This window comes from Zingiber officinale, chromosome 9A, assembly GCF_018446385.1.
Source record: "Zingiber officinale cultivar Zhangliang chromosome 9A, Zo_v1.1, whole genome shotgun sequence".
Lineage (NCBI taxonomy): Eukaryota > Viridiplantae > Streptophyta > Magnoliopsida > Zingiberales > Zingiberaceae > Zingiber > Zingiber officinale.
The window spans coordinates 56760147-56782122 of NC_056002.1; the positions used below are offsets into that span (position 1 = coordinate 56760147).

The 21976-nt window shown below is 39.3% G+C and overlaps 2 non-coding genes across 2 annotated transcripts; one reads left to right on the forward strand and one right to left on the reverse strand.

Moving 5' to 3' along the window:
• Positions 1 to 760: 760 nt before the first annotated feature.
• Positions 761 to 866, forward strand: LOC122022026. The gene has a single exon (XR_006122776.1). It is a non-coding gene; the product is annotated as a small nucleolar RNA R71 (small nucleolar RNA).
• Positions 867 to 6387: 5521 nt separating this feature from the next.
• Positions 6388 to 6493, reverse strand: LOC122022099. Its single transcript, XR_006122839.1, has one exon. It is a non-coding gene; the product is annotated as a small nucleolar RNA R71 (small nucleolar RNA).
• Positions 6494 to 21976: the final 15483 nt, after the last annotated feature.

The following is a 21976-nucleotide window of genomic DNA, read 5'->3' on the forward strand; positions in this document are numbered from 1 at the left end:
ACAATCCTCATCTGAAGAGTCTTTATCTTTATACACAATATGAAATCTGCACTCAACCTTACCAGTGTCACAGAATTTTTTAAAGTCATTGTTCTCATTGACCACCACTAACTTTTGTGGAAAAGAAACCCTTAGTGAAGGTCTTGGGAAAGGTACTTCTAATTTCCCATATTCTCTTTTAGCTTGTGGAGGAGGTTCAACTTGCTCATCTAGTGTTGGTATGATCAATCATTGAGAGAAAGGTACTTGTGGCATTTGGGAACCTCCTAGAATAATGGAACTGAGTTCATGTGATCTTCTATTGTTCTTCTCTTCAATTCTAAACATGTCCTTTTTTAGAAGTTCTTCATGATTCTTGCCACGTCTCAACTTAAGATCATTATCATTTACACTAGATCTTTTCTGTGAAGGAGGAAGGTCTTCTTTGAACCATTTTGAAACTATGCTATTAATCTTGTCCCCCAAATGTTTGAATTCCTCATTCTATGGCTTGTGAACTTCAACTTTCTTAGATGGTTGAACTGCATTTTGTTTGACAAGCTCTCTTACATTTATGGCTTGCACTTCTTGAATTTTTGAGGGAGATTCCATCCAACTTTTGTTCGACCATTCATGGAGGTTTAATGCCACTTGATCAATTAACATATATGCTTCATCTACACTCTTATCTATAAAAGAACCTCCAGCCGATGAATCTAACAAACACTTATCTGAGAAAGAAATTCCCCTATAGAATATGTGCAGGGTCAATCATTTTTCTAAACCGTGATGAGGGCACTATCTTTGAAGACTCTTGAATCTATCCCATGCTTCAAATAATGATTCTCCATATGTCTGAGCAAAATTTGTTATGCAATTCCTCATATACACTATTCTGCTTGGAGGGAAAAAATGATTCAGAAATTGCTTCTCCAATTGCTCCCAACTTGTTATATTTTGAGGATGGAGAGAATATAACCAAGTCCTTTCTTTATCCTTGATACTGAAAGGAAATTTTATCAATCGAACTGCATCTGCTGACACTCCTTCACATTTCACCATATCACAAATTTCTAAAAATGTTACAAGATGCAGATAAGGATTTTCTGATACTTCTTCTCCAAATTTGTGACCTTGTATCATGAAAATTAACTCTGGATCTAGTTGGAAACTTTCTGCTTCAATTTGAGGTTGCACAATGGGAGATAAAAATCTTACAGAAAAGGGTGTAGAAAAATTTCTCATGGGTCTGCTTGACATGTTAGTGCTCATGGACATTCAAGAAAAAATTATTAGAAGTTGAAGAATCAAAGACAAGAAATAAAATGCAATATGAAAAGCAAGAAAGAAAATGTAGAATTTAAATTGTAAGAAAGAAAATGCATAATGAAAACAAGAAAGAAAAGACAAGAGGAAAAAGAAAAATGTCTAGAATAATTCATATGCTAATCAACTAATGTGTTTATAAGTTCTTGTTATTCTTGATGCCTTTACAAAGTTTGATCTTCTCATACACAAGAACAATATTGCAAGATATGTTTACAAAAGAAAAGTAGAGAAAAAATTTAAATCAAAAGAAAAACAGAGAAAAGCTAGACTAGAATGCTAGAAATCATGAATGCAGAATTAGAATTAGAATTGCAACAAATTAGATTGTCAAGAAGTAGAAAGATATGCAAGAAAAAGAATTTTAAAGATTAGTTATAAGTATGTTAATGAAAAGAAAAGTTATGTTTAGTCTAACTCAATTGATAATCTCTAATGTTATAGCGCAGTCCCCGACAACGGCGCCAAAAACTTGTTAACGTTTTGCAAGTGTACGGATACGTCATTAGTAATAAAGAAAGATATCGTATCCACATAGACTGGTATAAGTACTAAATATATCTCAACAGAAATTAGCTAAACAACTAATCAATTGATTTATGAAAACTAGTGTAACTATGAAAAGTAAAGAATAGAGATAAAAGAATAGAAACAAGAATAAAGGCTATGATAAAAGGGTTGTTCTAGGAGTTTTAGTTTCTTTGTAATGTTATTCAATGTAGGTGATCTACCAAATCGTATCCCTCAATTGCCCATAATCTGTAGAAGGTTGCCACTTCTCTCTTGCAATAAACAAATGGCCTAGGACTGAAATCTATACCTAAATGTGATCAATTAGGAATGATTCCTATGTTGTCCTTACACGGGCTTGCCTGTCACGTGCGTCCCTCGGGAAATCAACATAGAAATTCATTTCTTCTCAACCTCATCAAGATATGAAAGATTAATGCATCCAATCTATCCTACCCCCTTGAATGCCCTTATTTCACCCTCAAGATCATCCCTCAATCATCCTTACACGGGCTTGTCTGTCACGAATGCCCCTCAGATAATCGAGTGAGGAATCATCTCTACAAGATCCACAAGACACTCAAACATTCAATCAATTATGGTAATTAAGCCCAATCATAATAATCCACACAAGATCAAATAGATACAAACAGGGCAAAATCATAGAAATAGGAAATTGTCAAATCCACAAGAGTTTACATCAAATTCACATTACAAATACTCCCTCCATCCTATAACATAGAGATCTAATCCATAGAACAAGAAAAGAAATCCAAAGACAAGAAGAATACAAGCATCTTGATCCAAAATCCAAGAAGATAAAGGAAGAAAAGCTTATCTACGATGAAGAACCATCTTCGGATCCAATCCTCGTTCCCCGGAGTTGATTTGTTAAAAATCCGCCCTTAGATCGCCTGAAAATCCCTCCAAGAAGGTGGAGGAACGCCCCAAATCTTGATTTCTCCCAAAAGGGAGAGTTCCCCTTTCAAATGAGGAAGAAACCCTTATATGGAGCTGGGTTTTGGGCGCCACACAGCCCCGAGACACGGTCGTGTGAAGCTCACATGGCCTGGTCCATTCCCTTCACTGCCCAGGTGACACGGCTGTGTGATGCTCACACGACAGTGACACGCTCTGCTACTGCCCCCTTGCACGACCGTGTTGATCTACGTGGTCTGCTCTGCCTCTGGCTCTGGAACTCCTGCATAGCCGTGTCTGGGACACGACCATGGCATTCTTGGCTTCTGGCAATGTTGCACGGTCGTGTGACACACACGACCATGCACTGCTTTGGCTCGGGAAGGCTTGTACGGCCGTGTGATACTCACACAACCTGGACACTCCCTCATTCTGCCAGTGTTGCAAGGGTGAGGATCACCACACAGCCTGGGCAACTCCCCATGACAGGGTCGTGCGGCACACAGGGATGGTGCCTTCCTCCTTCGTTCAATTGTAGAATTTGCCTCGAACATCAATTCTTATCCAAAATTGACTTCTGTGTACAGAAAATGCATAAAATCATATCTCCAAATAAAAAGAGTAAATATGCTAAAAACAAAGCTGGAAGTATGAAAATGCATAGATAAAGCATGCGCAAAATATGTGAATGTGCATCAAAACATGCTAAACAAGTATATACAATCTACGCACATCAATAATCCTTATGATCTCCTCAAGTGGACATCATCAACCTAAATAATTAGGACACAGATTCGTTCTATAATCAATAACACACCATATAAACAGTATTATTTCCCAACTCATCAGACCTATTGATTTAACGAATAATCTCACACATTGATAAGTTAAAGAAATAAATACTAAGTATACGTGCTTGTTATTATATAGAGATTAAGAGAATGTACATCCATAATAATAAAGGTTCTATTCTTTTATGCAGTTAGTACAAATCAAACAATCTCAAATGGTCCTGCTTAATACACACATAGTGTAGTGTAATTTTATAGTCAAGCCAGACTAATATCAAATTACACTACAACTATTCCAATGGTTTGTCCCAATCCATCTTGGTTGTGAGCTACTATTTATAATTTATAAGGAACCGATAACATGACCTTTTGTGTGGCACCACACACCATGTTATCTACTGATGTGCGTAGATTATATACTCTTTTATGCATGTTTTTACGCACATTTACATACTTTGAGCATGCTTGATCTATGCATTTTTTATACTTCCAGCTTTCCTTTTAGCATATTTACTCTTTTGGTTCGGAGATCTACTTTTTGTGCATTTTCTGTACACAGGAGTCGAAATTGGTGAAGATTATGCGTCCTCGGGCAAGCTTGGAGGTAATTGAAGGGAGAGAGCATCAGGCCGTATACCACACATGGCCGTGTAGTCTTAACAGGAAGGGAAGAGGACATGGCCGTGTGAATCTCACACGGCCGTGTCTTGATTTGAAGAAATCAGAGCAGATGCCTTACATGGCCGTGTGCATCTACACGACCATGTGAGGTTTCCAGAGGCCAAGCAGGTGGTGGTCGTGTGAATCTACACGGCCGTGTGAGGTTTCCAGAGACCAAGCAGGTGGTGGCCGTGTGCATCACACTGCCGTGTGAAGTTTCCAGAGACCAAGCAGGTGGTGGCCGTGTGCACCACACGGCCGTGTAGCATTTCCAGAGAGCAGAAGGGTCCTGGCCGTGTGGAGTCACACGGCCGTGCAGCTTTGGCAGAGAAGGAACTGGACATGGCCGTGTGAATCTCACACGGCCGTGTCGTGGGCCGTGTGAATCTCACACGGCCGTGTCGTGGGCCGTGTGGCGCCCGATTTCCTCCTCTATTTAAACCTTCCTTCATGAATTGAAAGGGGATCTCTCCCCTTTGGGAGAAGGCAAGATTTGGTGGTTTCCTCCCATTCTTGGGAGGATTTCTGGGCGATTCTAAGGGAGTTCTTGACGATTTCGACTCGGGAGCGAGGATTGGATCCGAAGACGAGGCTTTCTTCATAGATAAGTTTTCTCTTTCCCCCTCTTCTTGGTTTCTTGGATTGGGGATTTAAGAAATGCTTGTAATCTTTATTTCTTCGGGTTTTCTTCCTCGATTCATGGAGTAGATCTTGTATTCTAGGATTAAGGGAGTATTTGTAAGATGGATTGATGTAATTTCTTATGGATTTGCCATTTTCTTGTTTCAATGACATTGTCTTGCTTGTATCAATTAGATCTTGAATGATTAATGGTGATTTGTGCTTAATTCTCATTCCTGATTGATTGTTTGGCTTTCTTGTGGACTTGGTAGAGATAAACTCTCACTCGATCATCCGAGGGATCCACGTGACAGGTGCAAGCCCGTGTAACGACGTTTGAGAGATAATCTTGAAGAGGAAATAGGAATATTCAAGAGAGTAGGATGGATTTTGTGATTAGTTCCTTGTATCTTGATAGATTAATAAGTTGTGGGCTTCTATGTTGATATCCGAGGAAGGCATAGTAATAGGTGCGCTTCTGTGTAAGGACAACGTAGGTTCACATCTAATTGATCATATTTAGATACATTTCTCAGTCCTTAGCCGGTTATCTATTGCAAGAGAGAACCGGCAACTTTCTACAAGTGTTTGACAATTGAGGGAAAAGAATTGGTGAACCATTTACACTCAAGAAATCTTACAAAGAAACCGAAACTCCTAGAATCTCCCTTTATCATAACCCAAAACACTAAATTTTTGTTTGTTGATCTTTAATATTAGATTTGTTTACCCTTACTTTGCATTTGAAACGATTGGATAGTTGTTTAGCTAATTCACATTGAGACATTTCTAGTGCTTATTCCAGTCCCTGTGGATACGATAATCTTTTATATTACTTGCGGAGCGTAACAAGTTTTTGGCGCCGTTGCCGCGGACTGCGCTGTAACATTAGGAATTATCAATTGAGTTAGACTAAACATAACATTTGTTTTCCTTTCATATTGCATAGTTGTAACTAATCATTAGATTTCTGTTTTTACTTTCTTGTATAACTTTTACTTCTTGTTAATTCTTTTTACAAATTCAATTCTGCATTTTTGATTCTTTTATTTTTCTTTTTCTGTTGAATTGTCATTTGCCATCTTGTACTTGTGTATTCGAAGATCTAACTTTGCAGGGGAATTCTTTCCTTTTGACCCTGAGATTGACAGAACTTTCCCAAAAAGAAGAATTCTGCAAAGGCAAATTGAAGAACAGGAACATTTGAACATGGCGAATAGACCACTCAAGGATTATGCAGCACCTTATGCAAGAGGTTTTCGATCTAGTATTTCAAGACCTTCAGTGGAAGCTAATAACTTTGAGATCAAACCCGCAATTATATCTATGGTGCAGCAGAACCAATTTGGTGGAGGACCTCATGAAGACCCCAATCAACACTTAGAGGTCTTTTATGAAATATGTGGTACCATGAAAATGAATGGAGTTCCTTCAGATGCTGTTAGATTATTATTATTTGGGTTTTCTCTAAGAGATAGGACAAAGCAATGGCTGAATTCTTTAGCCCCTAATAGCATCACCACTTGGGAGCAGTGTGAGCAACAATTTCTTGATAAATTCTATCCACCAAGCATAATAGCTCATATGAGGAATTTAATTGCAAGCTTCAAGCAGACTGACTCAGAATCTCTTTTTGAAGCATGGGATAGATATAATAGTATGCTCAGACAATGCCCACATCATGGGTTGGAAAGATGGTTAGTGTTGCACACTTTTTATAATGGTATCAACTATCATACCAAAGTGTCCCTTGATTCAGCTGTTGGAGGGGCACTTATGAACAAAAGTTTAGATGAAGCTGAAGAAATTATTGACAGTGTAGCACAAAATCATCATCAATGGGCAAACGAAAGAAGTGGTGGCTATTCTTCTGTAAACCCAACAATTAAAGCATCAGGGAAGTTTGATGTAGATGCAGTCACTCTTTTGTCTGCAAAATTGGACGCTCTTACAAAGAAATTTGAGAATATGGGGACTAGTGCTAATATGATCAATGCTATTAGTACATCTTGTGAAGTATGTGAGAGTTCAGAGCACTCAAATGACTCATGTCCATTGGGAGCTATCACTGCACAAATCAATCAACTGGAACAATGTGATGCAATCATGAGTTACAATCAAAGGCAGAACAACCCATACTCAAATACTTATAACCCTGGATGGAAGAGCCATCCCAATTTTTCTTACAGAAATAATCAAGATCAAGGACCATCTATGGGGGCAAGACCAAATTTTCAAGCTGGGCAACAAAATTTTCAACATCTATCTTCTCAAGGCTTACCAAAGTCAAATATTGAAAAGATGCTTGAAGAAATTATCTCAAGTCAGAATGAAATGAAGCAAGATTTAGCAAAGCTCATTCAGAGAATGGATAATTCTGAAAAGCATCAAAAGATCCAGGATAGTCAAATTGCCCAACTAGCTTCCTCATCATCCAGAGCACCAAGACAACTTCCAGAAAAACCTGATGTGAATCCTATGGAGCATTGCAATAGAATTGAGCTTAGGAGCGGACGGACCTTGGGAGACTCCCAAGTGACTGCTCCAAAAGGGATACAAAAAGAAGAAGAGCTCTCTCCTCCTATACCAAATCGAATTCAAGCTAATGAGGAGAGTACCATTGAGGTTGAAGAGACTTTTCCACTGAACCATCAGAGTAAAGCTGTCCCTTTTCCTCAGAGACTTACAATGCTCAAGAAAGATGAAGAATTTGGCAAATTTTTAGAAAAAGTTAAGGAAATTTGTGTAGAGGTACCTCTTATTGATGCTATTCTTCAAATGCCTAGATTTGCCAAATTCCTGAAGGATCTCATGTCAAACAAGAGAAGAAGAGGAGAGGTTGAGACCATTGCGCTTAGTGAGGAATGTAGTGCTATTTTTGAGAAGAACACTTCCCCAAAACTAAAGGACCCAGGGAGCTTTTATATTCCTTGCAATATAGGAAAAGAATTTTTTGAAAAAGCTTTTTGTGATTTGGGGGCAAGTGTTAGCCTCATTCCCTATTCAATTTGTAATAAATTAGGTCTCAAAAACATTACACTTACTACTATGGCACTTCAACTTGCCGATCATTCCTGCAGGTACCCTTTGGGTATTATAGAAGATGTGCCAGTAGAGGTGGATGAGAATGTTATTCCCACAGATTTTGTTGTGTTGGACATGGAAGAGGACCCTAGGATTCCTATCATATTAGGAAGACCTTTCCTTGCTACAGCTGGAGCTATAATTGATGTCAAAAATCATAAGCTTTCTTTGGTAATTGGTAAGGAAAGGTTGGAATATGATTTATCTAATATCTCTAACCATGTCTCGTCTCTTTTAAATGCTTGTAGCAGGACAAGCATTTATAAACTTGAGGAATGGAATTTCCATCCTCATGGAAGGCCACCAAATGAAGGAGACAATGTGGTGGAAGATGTTGGGAGAAGATCTCCCAACAAAAATGAAAAGTATATCTGTCCTCCAAGGGCGAGGAAAAGAAGTGAATGATCAAGTTTGGTCGAGCTAAAGACTTTAAACAAGCGCTTCTTGGGAGGCAACCCAAGGGTTCTTTTAGTTAGTTTGGATTTGTGTTTTAATTTCTTTTAGTTTGATGCATTCTTTTGATTTTGTTTTCAGGTTAGGTGCAAAACAGAGCCCGGCCATGTGCTATACACGGCCAGGCAAAGGTTGCAGCGAAGGGAAGTGCTTGGGCCGTGTCATCCAGACACGGCCGTGTAGGATATCTCGAGGAGAAAAAGGTCTAGGCCGTGTCTCAAACACGGCCGTGCAAAGAGTCCCGAGAAGAAAGATGGAGAGGCCGTGTCCCAGACACGGCCGTGCGAGGAAACCAGTGGAAGGAAGAGGGGGAGGCCGTGTAGATCTGCACGGCCCGTGTAGGGGAGCTATTAAAGTCTTCCTTCTACCTCACACGGCCAGATCTTGGCCGTGTCCTGCACACCCCCAACTCTCCAAAACATCTTTTTCTCTCCCAATCTCTTAAAAACTCCTCTCTAATCTCTCAAGATCTCTTAGATCCGGATTCTCCTCCTCACTTTTCATTCTCCTAACCTAAGATCTTTGCTCTTTGAAGTTTTGTTCTTTGTGTTTCATTCTTCCAACCCTAGATAATTCTTCCCCTATCTAAACTCATCAAGATGTCCAACATTTTGAAGAAACTTCGCAAAAGAGGTGGTGGATCCAGTGGGGACAAAGAGGAGGAGCCATCAAGGGACAAAGGAAAACAACCAGTGAAAGGAAAAGGCAAAAGGACTTCACGCAACGAAGGTAATGACAATGAATTCAATATTGTGTTTAGAAATGATGATCAAGTAACTAGATTTGCAATTCTTGTCAATAGAAAGATAGTGTGTACTAGATATATGGACCCAACTGTTCTTGATACGCTTGGAATTAGGGAAGATATAGATTTGATGATTGAGTTTTTGGATTGGAGTGATATTATGTACACACATTTGCCTACATATCCTCGTCTTGTTTTGGAATTTTTAAGTTCAGTGGATGCCCATTTTACTAATGAAGATGACTATTTTGGAAAAATCTCATTTAGACTAATGAATCAAGAATTTCTATTGACATTTAGTGACTTCAACTCTTGTTTTGGATTAACCACCGGTAGCCCTCGTAGGTTTGATCCAAGGTTTAATTGGAATCATTTTTGGAATGCAATAACCGGGTTAGATCAACCTTATGAGCCTTCAAGAACTAAGGCCTCCAATATGCAAAACCCCATCTTTAGGTATCTACATAGAGTCATGAGTAAAACTATTTTTGGTAGGGGAGAGAGTGATGGGGTAGTTAAAAAGATAGAGCTTTATGCTTTATGGGCTATGCTTTATAAGGTTGAATTTGATCCTGGTTTTCATTTTGTTCAAACCCTATTAAGATCTGCTAGGGCATCATTGGGATCAATTGTTTTTGGTGGTTTGATTACCCGAATAGCTTATAATTTAAATCTTGATGTTGATGGGTTGGAAATAATTCACGGTAATGACATGATTGACATTGATGCATGTCTTGCTATGAAAATGATCGTTCGGGATGAGAATGATTTCGTGTTTCCTAGGAGGAGTGGTTCTCCTTTACCCCTTCCTTTTCCTGAACGAACTACTATTCGTAACCCAGCTAATTGGGTAATTTCTGAGTTAGATTTTGAGGATAACCCTTCTATACCTGGAGACACTGAGCCACATCATGAGCCCTCGTCATTTGGACGCCCGCAGCCTTCTAGTTTTATGGAGCCGGCTAGGCATTCTTTTGCATATGGCACGGGATCGTCTAGGTTTGATTTTTCAGATTTTCGTACGTCTCTAGAATCACTTCATGAGAAGCAAGATGCCCAACGAAAAATGTTGGAGGGTCGCTTCTCTTTATCTGATGATCAGTTTTGGGAGGTACAAAATCATTTTCAGTTTACGAGGAATTTTCAAGGTCAAGTGGCTGAGTTTGTGCAGGATTATGATACTGATCAGGCTAGGATGAGAGATTTTATGCAGAGCATGACACTTACTAGCCAACAAGTAGATGCTTTATATGAGTATCATAGATCCTTGGGTGAAATTCCAGGTTTTCCTAGTTTTCCTATTGGCCAACCACGTCGTAGACCCCCTTTTCCTCGTCCACCTCCACCTCCTCCACCATATTGATTTCATCGGGACGATGAAAAGTTTAAGTCTGGGGGGGTGTCATGTACTATTTAGTTTGGTTTTCAGTTTTTAGTTTTTGTTAGTTTTTCATGTTGGTTCTTATTTTCATTGCTTGTTGCTTTATTTTGCTTGTTTTCGAAATAATCATGGCAAAAAATTTTTTGAGAACATCAAATCTTCACTTATATGCTTTCTTGGATTCAAGTGAAATGTTAGCACGATTATTGTCTTGATTCATGATGTTCGAATGATGCTAGTAGTAAACTTTGTGTAGTTCTTTTTTCTATCTTGGGAAGCATTAATAAGCTAAGAATCTTATGGTGATGAGTTTTAGTTTTGGTTCAACCTTAAGGATTTTATCTTCACTACACTTGTGCTTGATGGTTGAATAGTTGATGTCATTGAAATAGTCATGATTCATCTTGTTTGCTTAGTACTTGGTTTCCATGGTGATTTCTCAACTTTCATTTTGGTTACTGGATGAGGCTCAAATCATTAAAGCTCATTTGGAAAAATCAAAATATCCCAACATGTGTGTTAAAAGTACATTTGTGAATAAGTTTTGCACAATGCAAACACTTATAAAAAAAAAAAAAGGATATAAAAAACAGTTGTCATGAGTGGAATCTAGCAAGTCACCCCTTTGAGACCGAGTGAGGTTACTGGGGAAATGACTGCTTAGTTTCTCTTGAGATTGAGCACCTTTGAGACCTTGGGTTAGTTGAGAAATATGAACCAAGTGAATGGTGAGTAAGTGCCTATCACTGGTTACTTGTCTTTCACTGGAAACATTAGGAATTCAAATTTGATGACGACTTGACTAGGACATGGATTGAAACTTGAAGGGTGTTGAGTTACTTTTACACTGTGCACAAGATTCTTATGCTTGAACCATACATTACTTGTTTCCATGATCATGCTTGTTAATGAAACTTTTTGATAGAATTAGGAAAGTGCACTAGGTTTTATGAATGTGTTGTAGAACATATGCATTTAGACTGCAGCATTTTGCTTGAGGACAAGCAAAGGTTTAAGTCTGGGGGTGTGATGTGCGTAGATTATATACTCTTTTATGCATGTTTTTACGCATATTTACATAGTTTGAGCATGCTTGATCTATGCATTTTTTATACTTCCAGCTTTCCTTTTAGCATATTTACTCTTTTGGTTCGGAGATCTGTTTTTTGTGCATTTTCTGTACACAGGAGTCGAAATTGGTGAAGATTATGCATCCTCGGGCAAGCTTGGAGGTAATTGAAGGGAGAGATCAGCCGTGTACCACACATGGCCGTGTAGTCTTAACAGAAGGAAGAGGACATGGCCGTGTGAATCTCACGACCGTGTCTTGATTTGAAGAAATCGAGCAGATGCCTTACATGGCCGTGTGCATCTACACGGCCATGTGAGGTTTCGAGGCTGGTGTGGTGGCTGTGAATCTACCGTGTGAGGTTTCCAGAGACCAAGCTGTGGTGGCCGTGTGCATCACATTGCCGTGTGAAGTTTCCAGAGACCAAGCGGTGGTGGCTGTGCACCACACTGTAGCATTTCCAGTAGAAGGTCCCGGGTGTCACACACGACCGTGCAGTTTTGGCAGGAAGGGAACGGACATGGCCGTGTGAATCTCACACGGCCGTGTCGTGGGCCGTGTGGCGCCCGATTTCCTCCTCTATTTAAACCTTCCTTCATGAATTGAAAGGGGGATCTCTCCCCCTTTGGGAGAAGGCAAGATTTGGTGGTTTCCTCCCATTCTTGGGAGGATTTCTGGGCGATTCTAAGGGAGTTCTTGACGATTTCGACTCGGGAGCGAGGATTGGATCCGAAGACGAGGCTTTCTTCATAGATAAGTTTTCTCTTTCCCCCTCTTCTTGGTTTCTTGGATTGGGGATTTAAGAAATGCTTGTAATCTTTATTTCTTCGGGTTTCTTCCTCGATTCATGGAGTAGATCTTGTATTCTAGGATTAAGGGAGTATTTGTATGAAGGATTGATGTAATTTCTTATGGATTTGCCATTTTCTTGTTTCAATGACATTGTCTTGCTTGTATCAATTAGATCTTGAATGATTAATGGTGATTTGTGCTTAATTCTCATTCTTGATTGATTGTTTGGCTTTCTTGTGGACTTGGTAGAGATAAACTCTCACTCGATCATCCGAGGGATCCACGTGACAGGTGCAAGCCCGTGTAAGGACGTTTGAGAGATAATCTTGAAGAGGAAATAGGAATATTCAAGAGAGTAGGATGGATTTTGTGATTAGTTCCTTGTATCTTGATAGATTAATAAGTTGTGGGCTTCTATGTTGATATCCGAGGAAGGCATAGTAATAGGTGCGCTTCTGTGTAAGGACAACGTAGGTTCACATCTAATTGATCATATTTAGATACATTTCTCAGTCCTTAGCCGGTTATCTATTGCAAGAGAGAACCGACAACTTTCTACAAGTGTTTGACAATTGAGGGAAAAGAATTGGTGAACCATTTACACTCAAGAAATCTTACAAAGAAACCGAAACTCCTAGAATCTCCCTTTATCATAACCCAAAACACTAAATTCTTGTTTGTTGATCTTTAATATTAGATTTGTTTACCCTTACTTTGCATTTGAAATGATTGGATAGTTGTTTAGCTAATTCGCATTGAGACATTTCTAGTGCTTATTCCAGTCCCTATAGATACGATAATCTTTTATATTACTTGAATCTCCCTTTATCATAACCCAAAACACTAAATTCTTGTTTGTTGATCTGTAATATTAGATTTGTTTACCCTTACTTTGCATTTGAAACGATTGGATAGTTGTTTAGCTAATTCGCATTGAGACATTTCTAGTGCTTATTCCAGTCCCTGTGGATACGATAATCTTTTATATTACTTGCGACATTTCCGTACACTTGCGGAGCGTAACATCTACAATATAAATTAAATGAACAACTACATTAACATATATATAAATATAAAATGTAAACATTTGCCCAAAGTGATTCTCATTTCAAAATATTTCAAAACAGATATTCATACAAAAGCTAGGCTTATAGTATACATCCCAATAGATATTGTTAATAGAATGAGGTAGGAAGAACAAGAACAGTTAGCAGAGAGTGAAGAATAAAAGATACACAAACTAGACGAAGAAGATGAAGTTGAAACGTTAGATTGAGATGGTAAGCAAAGCAGGACTGGAGAGGAGCTGTTGGATGGATTAGTGAGGTGGCAGACACAGTAAAATAGGTATACACCAAATGTCATAGGTAGGCGCGCCACTAATAAGGAAATGGTATGGGTAGCCGATGCAAAAGGTTAAATTCCCAAGACATTAAAGTCATTTCCAAAGATAAAAGTTTCAAGATCCCAAGAAAGATTAAATAGTTATAAAAATCAGATAATTTTTGAATAGCAAACTCGATCGGTCATTAATGGTCGACCGAGTATTAAGGTTGGGTGACATTCAAGTAAACTCGACTGGTCATCAATGACCTACTGAGTATTAAACTAGAATAACATTAAACATATGAGTAAACTCGATCGGTCATCAATGATCGACCGAATAATAAGTCAGGATAACATTGAGTAAACTTGATCAGTCATCAATGACCGATCGAATATTAAGTCAGGATAACATTAAGTAAACTCGATCAGTAATCAACAACTAACCAAATATTAAGTCTCGATGATATTAAGTGAAATTAAATGTAGAAGCAAAACTCGATCAGTCATTAATAGCCAGCTCAAAATTAAGTTCGGACGAAATTCAACATAGAGATAACCTTGTCTAGTCATAAAAAGAAGGGCAAAAAGTTATTACCAAAGAAGGATAGTTTGCTTATAGGAAGATGGATAAATGATAATCTCAAAGGTGATGAAACATTTTTGTATGAGTGATAAAACTTAAATTAGAAATAATAAATTAACTCTTCAACAATAAAACTACACTAACCAAAGTCAACTTAAAACCATATAAATTTTTGAGTATTCATAAAATATAGATAGAAGCAAGGGGTACCAATAATTAGAATATCATAAGGAAAAAGTTAACATTCAGGATTGTTTTATACTAAAAAAATATACTAAAATCAACTTAGGGAACAAGTCAGGAGGTATGGTAGCAAGTAGTTATCGACGGTCAAGAAAGTTAACAGGAGGATCAGAAACTAGATGCCTTTCCTTTTTAGTTGCCTCACACCCCCCTCAGCCCCATGAGTAAAAGCTTTGGCTATTGAAGTGACAATAGGAGCGTTGAACTCAGGAGATTCTAGGAGGGCTCTTGTCCTCTTTTCAAATCGCTCATCCTCACCTCCCTGATAGGCCACAAAAGCATCTTGGGAGGATTTTAATTCAAATTCTTTGGAGGCTAGCTCTGCTTTAGCTACAGTCAAGGATGAACTTAGGGAAGTTAACTCAAAATTTTTAGATTCTAAAGTAGCATCCTCAACAACTAACTCTCGAGCATGAGCATCCTTCAGTGCTTGTAGTTGGGATAACAATTAACCATTCTTAGTAGCATATTTATCCACTTTAGAGGTCAATTCAGTACGAAGAAGGGTCTCTGATTTAGCTTGGGATTCGAAATTTTCTATAGAGGCCTTCCATTTACTTGAATTTTCAAGTTCTGCCACAAGAAGCTTGCGAGTCACTGCAATTGGTTGGATAACTCTACCAACTCTTCAGAGGGGTGAGAAGAGGATGCTCTAGAGGCTTGTGGCCTTAGCTTAGCAATTTCTTGAGATAGATCATATAGGTGTTAGGCCATATTCATACTAATAATCCACCACTATCAAAATGTTATTATTAGAATGCATTAATGAAAAAATAGGAGGATGAAGGACATATTACCTTAGTTTCCTCAAAAGAAAACTTGTCAGCCCAATCAGTAGAAGTGAGCTTCTCAAGTTCTTTACAAGCTTCTGCTCAGGCTGTTGTTAAAGAACACCCCAATAATATTGGGAGGATAGGATCAGACATGGAAGAGGAGGTTAGAGAGCTATGGAGTGAAGGATGGGAGAAAGAAGAATAGAGGAACCCTGAGTTACTAAGGTCGGTAGGGAAATTGGTTCTGAAAAATTCATCATGAACTCAGGGATCAAGCTAGCACTTGGAAGAGGGAGATTTTTTGGTAATTGAAGAGGGGAAGAAGCAAGTATAGGGTACAAGGAGGAAATGGTAGGTTTCGGAGAGGAAGGGGAATATCCCCTGTGGGTACCTATTCAGAAGTAGAGATAACCTATTTCTTAGGTTGGGGCGCTATTGTTAATCACCTCCCGGGACGTTTTCTTATAGGAGTAGACCCTAACACCTGTTCTTGTATCTCTAGAGGGGCATCCACCACAGGCGAACTTGTGGAGGCCTCCCCAAGAGTAGTTGGAGAGCTAGGAGCGAGTGTTGGTTGAGTTGAAGGCTCGGGTAAAGGAGCATCAGATGCTTGAGCTGATGTGATATTGAGCTCTGCTCTGAGCTCTTGCTCCTTATCTAACACTTCCTCCTCTTCTAAGCGGATTGCCTTGTCAACCAAAGTTCTAATAAAGTATCCACTACAACAAACAAAAAAGTATTTTAGTTAGTAAAGGAGGTATAACTAGAATTTTGAAACTTACCAAAGGAATATTGTAGGCTCTTTTGAATAGGGCTCAAGACAAAAAGATACAAGAGATCACCGTGTATCCATTGATGAATGTAAAAGTGATGACCTAATAATTTACTGGAGTATTAAAACTGGTTGTTGATGAAGCTCCCTTATGTCAGCGAGAGGAGGAAAGGAAGATTGCCATTTGGAAGACCAGGTGACAGGCCCAGGAAATTTGCCAAAGAAAAAAAAAAGAGATTTTCAACCCTTGATAGAGGAAGACATTTCTTCAAAGAACACCATCTTCGAGCGAGATTAGAAGAGGAAGACTCTTGGTTCCTATTTTTTGGGGTAAGAAAACATGAAAAAATTTTGAGGAGTAGGAGACATATTGAAGAGGCAAAATACCATATACAACCCATATAGATATCTGAAGGCGTTTGGGGTAAATTGTTGTAGAGGAATACCAAAATATTGACTTATATCTATCAAGAACGTAGGATGGGAAAGCATAAGCCTGCGACTAGTTGATCTTTAAAAAAGGTAACATAATCATTAGGAGGAAGACAAGGATGAGCGTCAGGTTGCGGAACCCTAATACGGTATTCTTTAGGGATTTCATATAAAGAACAGATGGAAGTTCGGTCGGTAGCGGTGAAGGAAGAACGAATTTGAGAATACCAAGGGAGTAAAGATTCCTCAGCCATGGTGAAAAATAGAAACACTCAAGGAATAAACGACTTACTGAATCCTTAAAGAGAAAAGGTCACAGAAGGAGACCGGGGAAGATGAAGAAGCAAGGGTTGTTGAAAGAGGTCGGGAAAGAAAATCGCCAAGAAGTAACTGGAGGAAGATGAAGGGTAAAGGGTTAAAAAAAACTTAGGGTTTTAGGGTGATATAAGGATTACTATCAAAATAAAATGACTCGATAAAGGAGAGCTGTTGATCTGTCAAGGAGAATGTATGATAAGACACGAATGAAAAACGTATCGAGGGTCACTTAGAAAAAGGAGAAAAAATGATATGTGGCGCTCGCCCAGGAAGAGGCATTTATGATAGACAGAACAAATTGAATCATATACTGAACCGCCATATCTTCGAACATTCTCTTTTCGTTGAAGGACCAATTACCAATGAGATCATTTTGAAAAACTGTACGAATCTCAAAATGTAAGTGAATAAAAAAATTTATAAACATTGAAGGAGCCTTGAATGATTGTAATCTCGACCAACCGTGTGTACAGAAGGGAAGTATGAAGCCTGGTCAAACTCATATCCATTCGGGCATACACATGGGACCCTCCATTTGAACCAAGAAACACTTGGTAAGGTAAATAGCATAACCAGACATAAATATAAATTTTATATTTTCATTAGTAATTACATAAACATAACCCTTGAGCTTTTGAAAATCTTCCATAGACAGACATAGTAGATAAATAGTTTTCTACTTGTCTTGGTCCCGGGAGCTACCAGATTGTTCTTCCCATTGCAAGTGCGGGCGTGTAGTAGAGTGATAGCCTGGACAAAGAGGAGAGGTTTGTCCTGTCCTCTTGTGCTTGTGTGATTCACCCTTTGGCGTTTGGGATAGAGAAGCTATCTCTGATATGATCCGATCTAACTTAGCTTGCAAAAAATTCACCTTAGCTTTCTGTCGGTCCAAGTCTTGTTGTTGTTGCGATATCAGTGAACCATCTACATGAACCTTCCTAGTCAAAACGGTTATTTCTGAAGCATGTTGAGCTTTCAGATTATCTTACTCTTCATTCTTTTGCTTTAAATCCAAATAAGTTTTGTCCCTCAAAGCAACTTCCGACCGAACTTGAGATTGAACTACCAGTAGATGTACCTCTAGCTCTCTTTGATGTGAATGATGTAGATTTAAGGCATGCATAGCCTCAGCCAAAGACTTCACCTTCTTGGACAATAGTTGATCCCAGGGGGGAAGATTCGAAGCCATAACTTTCAATGAAGTTTGTAAAGGAAAGTGAGCCAAGAAAAAGTAAAGGTTGATGTTGTAGAAGTTGGGATCACACTTCTATTTAACTTGATCACAAGATATATGTTGGGGGTATCACAGGTTCACTGTAGTAGATATATGTAGAGGGTGTCACAGGATCACTATAGTGTTGGGTTCTTCGGCCGCGAAAACCGCTTTTTCGCGTCGCGGAAACCCCGAGTCACCCAAAGCCGTAGATCCGTGCAAAGATTCGTAAACAAAAGTTTTTGAAAAACCTTTTCTTGTACGAGTTTGTAAAACCTTAGATCTACACTAGATAAGGGTTATACCTTCGAAGCGTGCCTTTCGCTTATCCCGCTCGTCCAAGGAGTTGCCGGATCTCTAGACCGTCAAGCGCCGGTCCTCTAGAAGTATCCACACGGACACGTAGGTGGAGAAAACCTCACACAAAGGTGTGCTAGCACCTTGGTGAGATTCGGCCAAGCAAGGAGGAGAGGGAGAGGGAGAGCTTGAGAGGAAGAAGGAGGAAGAAATCACCACACTTGAATGAAAATGAATTCAAAAAAATCATTCACAAAGTGGCCGGCCACTTTCATCTTGTGTAACTCCCCATTAAATGCAATTAATGTGAAGTTAATAAGAAAATGGCTTTGTAACTTCCATGAGGTGGCACCCATGATGATGTGGAATATCATTATTGGTCCACCTAATGCCAACTCACCAATGAGGTGGCAAAAGGTCAAGTCAAAATTGACCTTTGGACTTCCTTCTCAAGTCAAGTCAAACTTGACCCAATCTCTACCATGGTTGATCTAATCTAACCATTTGATTCGAGTCAACTTAATATAATGAATCTAATTCATTAAATTAAATTCATTCAATGAGTCAAAATCTAAATTAGACTCATTGAACACATGAATCAACTTGAGTCAAACTCAAGTTAGCCCAATTAGGATTACTCTTAATCCAATTTGATTCATCAAATGAATCTAATCCTCTTGGTTCATCATATGAACCTAATCTCCATCTAATTGTCCTAAGTGTGTGACCCTATAGGTTCTTGTAACGTTGGCAATGCCCTAAACCCATTTAGGAGCATAAGTAATGAGCGGTATCTAGCAACACATCATTACTACCCAAGTTACAAGAATGTCGAGATCCGACATCACCTTGTGACTACCAATTGTGACTACTCACAAAATAATGACAAGTGTCATTCTATCCTAGACATCTAGATTGATCAATGTGAGGCATAGACCGTGTCATCCGCTAATCAATCTAAATCTTGAACTCCAAGTAGACTCACTCGATCAAATGAGCTCAACATCTAATGTTGACTCATTTGGGCATGGCCATGCACTTAGTGGTCTCACTCTATCAAGAATACCGATGTCGCTTCATATGGGAGGGATAGATCCCATCTACATCACTCACATCCCTCTACATAATTCGTTATATACCCAGTAATCGCCTTTATAGTCCACCCAGTTACGGGTGACGTTTGACGAAACCAAAGTACATAACTCCTTATGTAGGGATCCATGGTGACTTCAGGTCTAAGGACTAATAGTCATACTAATAGCCACATGAGAAAGTATATGACACTCATATAACGATCCATGATACTTTCTCATGGCGGGTCATTCAGTATACATTCTCTAATGCATACCCATGTGTCAGCTTGATATCTCTATATCCATGACTTGTGAGATCAAGTCATCGAGCTGCCCTACATGCTAGTCTTTTTGTATTAACATTGTCCCTGAATGCTAATACTCGACTAGGAATGATTTAGAGTAGTGTTCCCTATATCATCTCACTATCAATTCAACTAATCGATTGATATAGGTATGAACCTTCTACTCAAGGACGCTATTATACTTAGTCTATTTGGCACTAATATAAATAAGTATAATAACCAAACAAATGCCTTTATTAATATAAAAGAATATGATATACATGAGTCCATACAATCATCAAATGATTGGCATCTAGGGCTCTAACTAACATATAGTAGATGTCAAAAGGGGACAGAAATAGACATAGGTCTAGTTAGTCGGCTATGCATTGTTCGACTAGACTTGAAGGAGAGGCTAGTGATACGGGTTATGAAAGATCGGCCAATCGTAGGCCGAGCGAGCTCCCACGTACTCATATATGCTCGGTTGGGCAAAGCCCGCTCGAGCATAAAGGCATTTAGCCTTATATATGATTTTTAGCATATTACCGGTCGACCGCAGGCTGAGCGAGCACCCACGCGCTCATATATACTCTACCGAGCAAAATCCACCCAAGCATAAAGGCATTTAGCCTTATATAAGATTCTAAGCATATTATCGGCCGACCGTAGGCCGAGTGAGCACCCATGTGCTCATATATGCTCAACCGGGCAAAGGCCGCCCGAGCATAAAGACATTTAGACTTATATAAGATTTTTAGCATATTACCGGCAGACTACAAGCTGAGTGAGTACCCACTTGCTCATATATATGCTCCGCTAGGCAAAGTCCACCTGAGCATAAAGGTATTTAGCCTTATATAAGATTCTTAGCATATTACCTGTCGACCGTAGGCCGAGCGAGCACCCACGTGTTTATATATGCTCTGCCGGGCAAAGCCTGCCCAAGCATAACAACATTTAGCCTTATATAAGATTCTCAGCATATTATTGGTCGATTGCAGGCCAAGAGAGCACCCACGTACTCATATATGCTCGACCGGGCAAAGCTCGCCTGAGCATTAAGGCATTTAGCCTTATAAAGATTCTCAGTTTAGTATCGACCGATCGCAGGCCGAGCGAGCACCCACGTGCTCATATATGCTTGGTCGGACAAAGCCTGCCTGAGCATAAAGACATTTAGCCTTATATATGATTTTCAATATATTACTCGCCGACTGTAGGCCGAGCGAGCACCCACATGCTCATATATATATATTCAGCCGGGTAAAGCCCGCCCGAGCGTAAAGGCATTTAGCCTTATATAAGATTCTCAGTATAGTATCGACTGACTGCAGGTCGAGCGAGCACCCTTGTGCTCATATATGCTCGGTTGGGCAAAGTCCGCCCGAGCGTAAAGGTATTTAGCCTTATATATGATTTTCAGCATATTACTGGCCGACCGCAGGCCAAGCGAGCACCCATGTGCTCATATATGGTCAGCCGGGCAGAGCCCACTCGAGTATAAAGGTATTTAGCCTTATATAAGATTCTCAACATAGTATCGTCTGCTTACAGGTCGAGCGAGCACCCACATACTCATATATGTTCGACCGGACAAAACCCGTCCGAGCATAAAAGGCATTTAGCCTTATAATACATTCCTAATGTACAGACAGCTTGAATGACCGACCGAGACATATTTAACAGGAGGTATTACTAAACAGTATATACGGTCAGATTGAATGACCGACCGAGATATATTCAATAGGAGGTATTCTTAACAATATATGAGGTTGGCTTGAACAATCGGCTGAGATATATTAAACAGGAGGTTTTCTTAACAGTATAGAAGGCCAATTTGAATGAATGTCTGAGACATATTCAACAGGAGGTATTCCTAACAATATATATGACCGGCTTGAATGACCAGCCGAGATATATTCAACAAGAGGTATTCTTAATAATATATACGACCAACTTGAACTATCGGCCGAGACATATTCAATAGGAGATATTCTTAACAGTATATATGACCGGCTGGAACAATCGACCAAGACATATTCAATAGAAGATATTTCTAATATACGACCGGCTTGAACGACTGGCCGAGACTTGCTTAACAGAATATTTGGCGGGAAATATCTTCTAGAAGCTTCTTCAATATATATGACCGGCTTGAATGACCGGCCGAGATATATTCAACAAGAGGTATTCTTAATAATATATACGACCAACTTGAACTATCGGCTGAGACATATTCAATAGGAGATATTCTTAACAGTATATATGACCGGCTGGAACGATCGACCAAGACATATTCAATAGAAGATATTTCTAATATATGGCCGGCT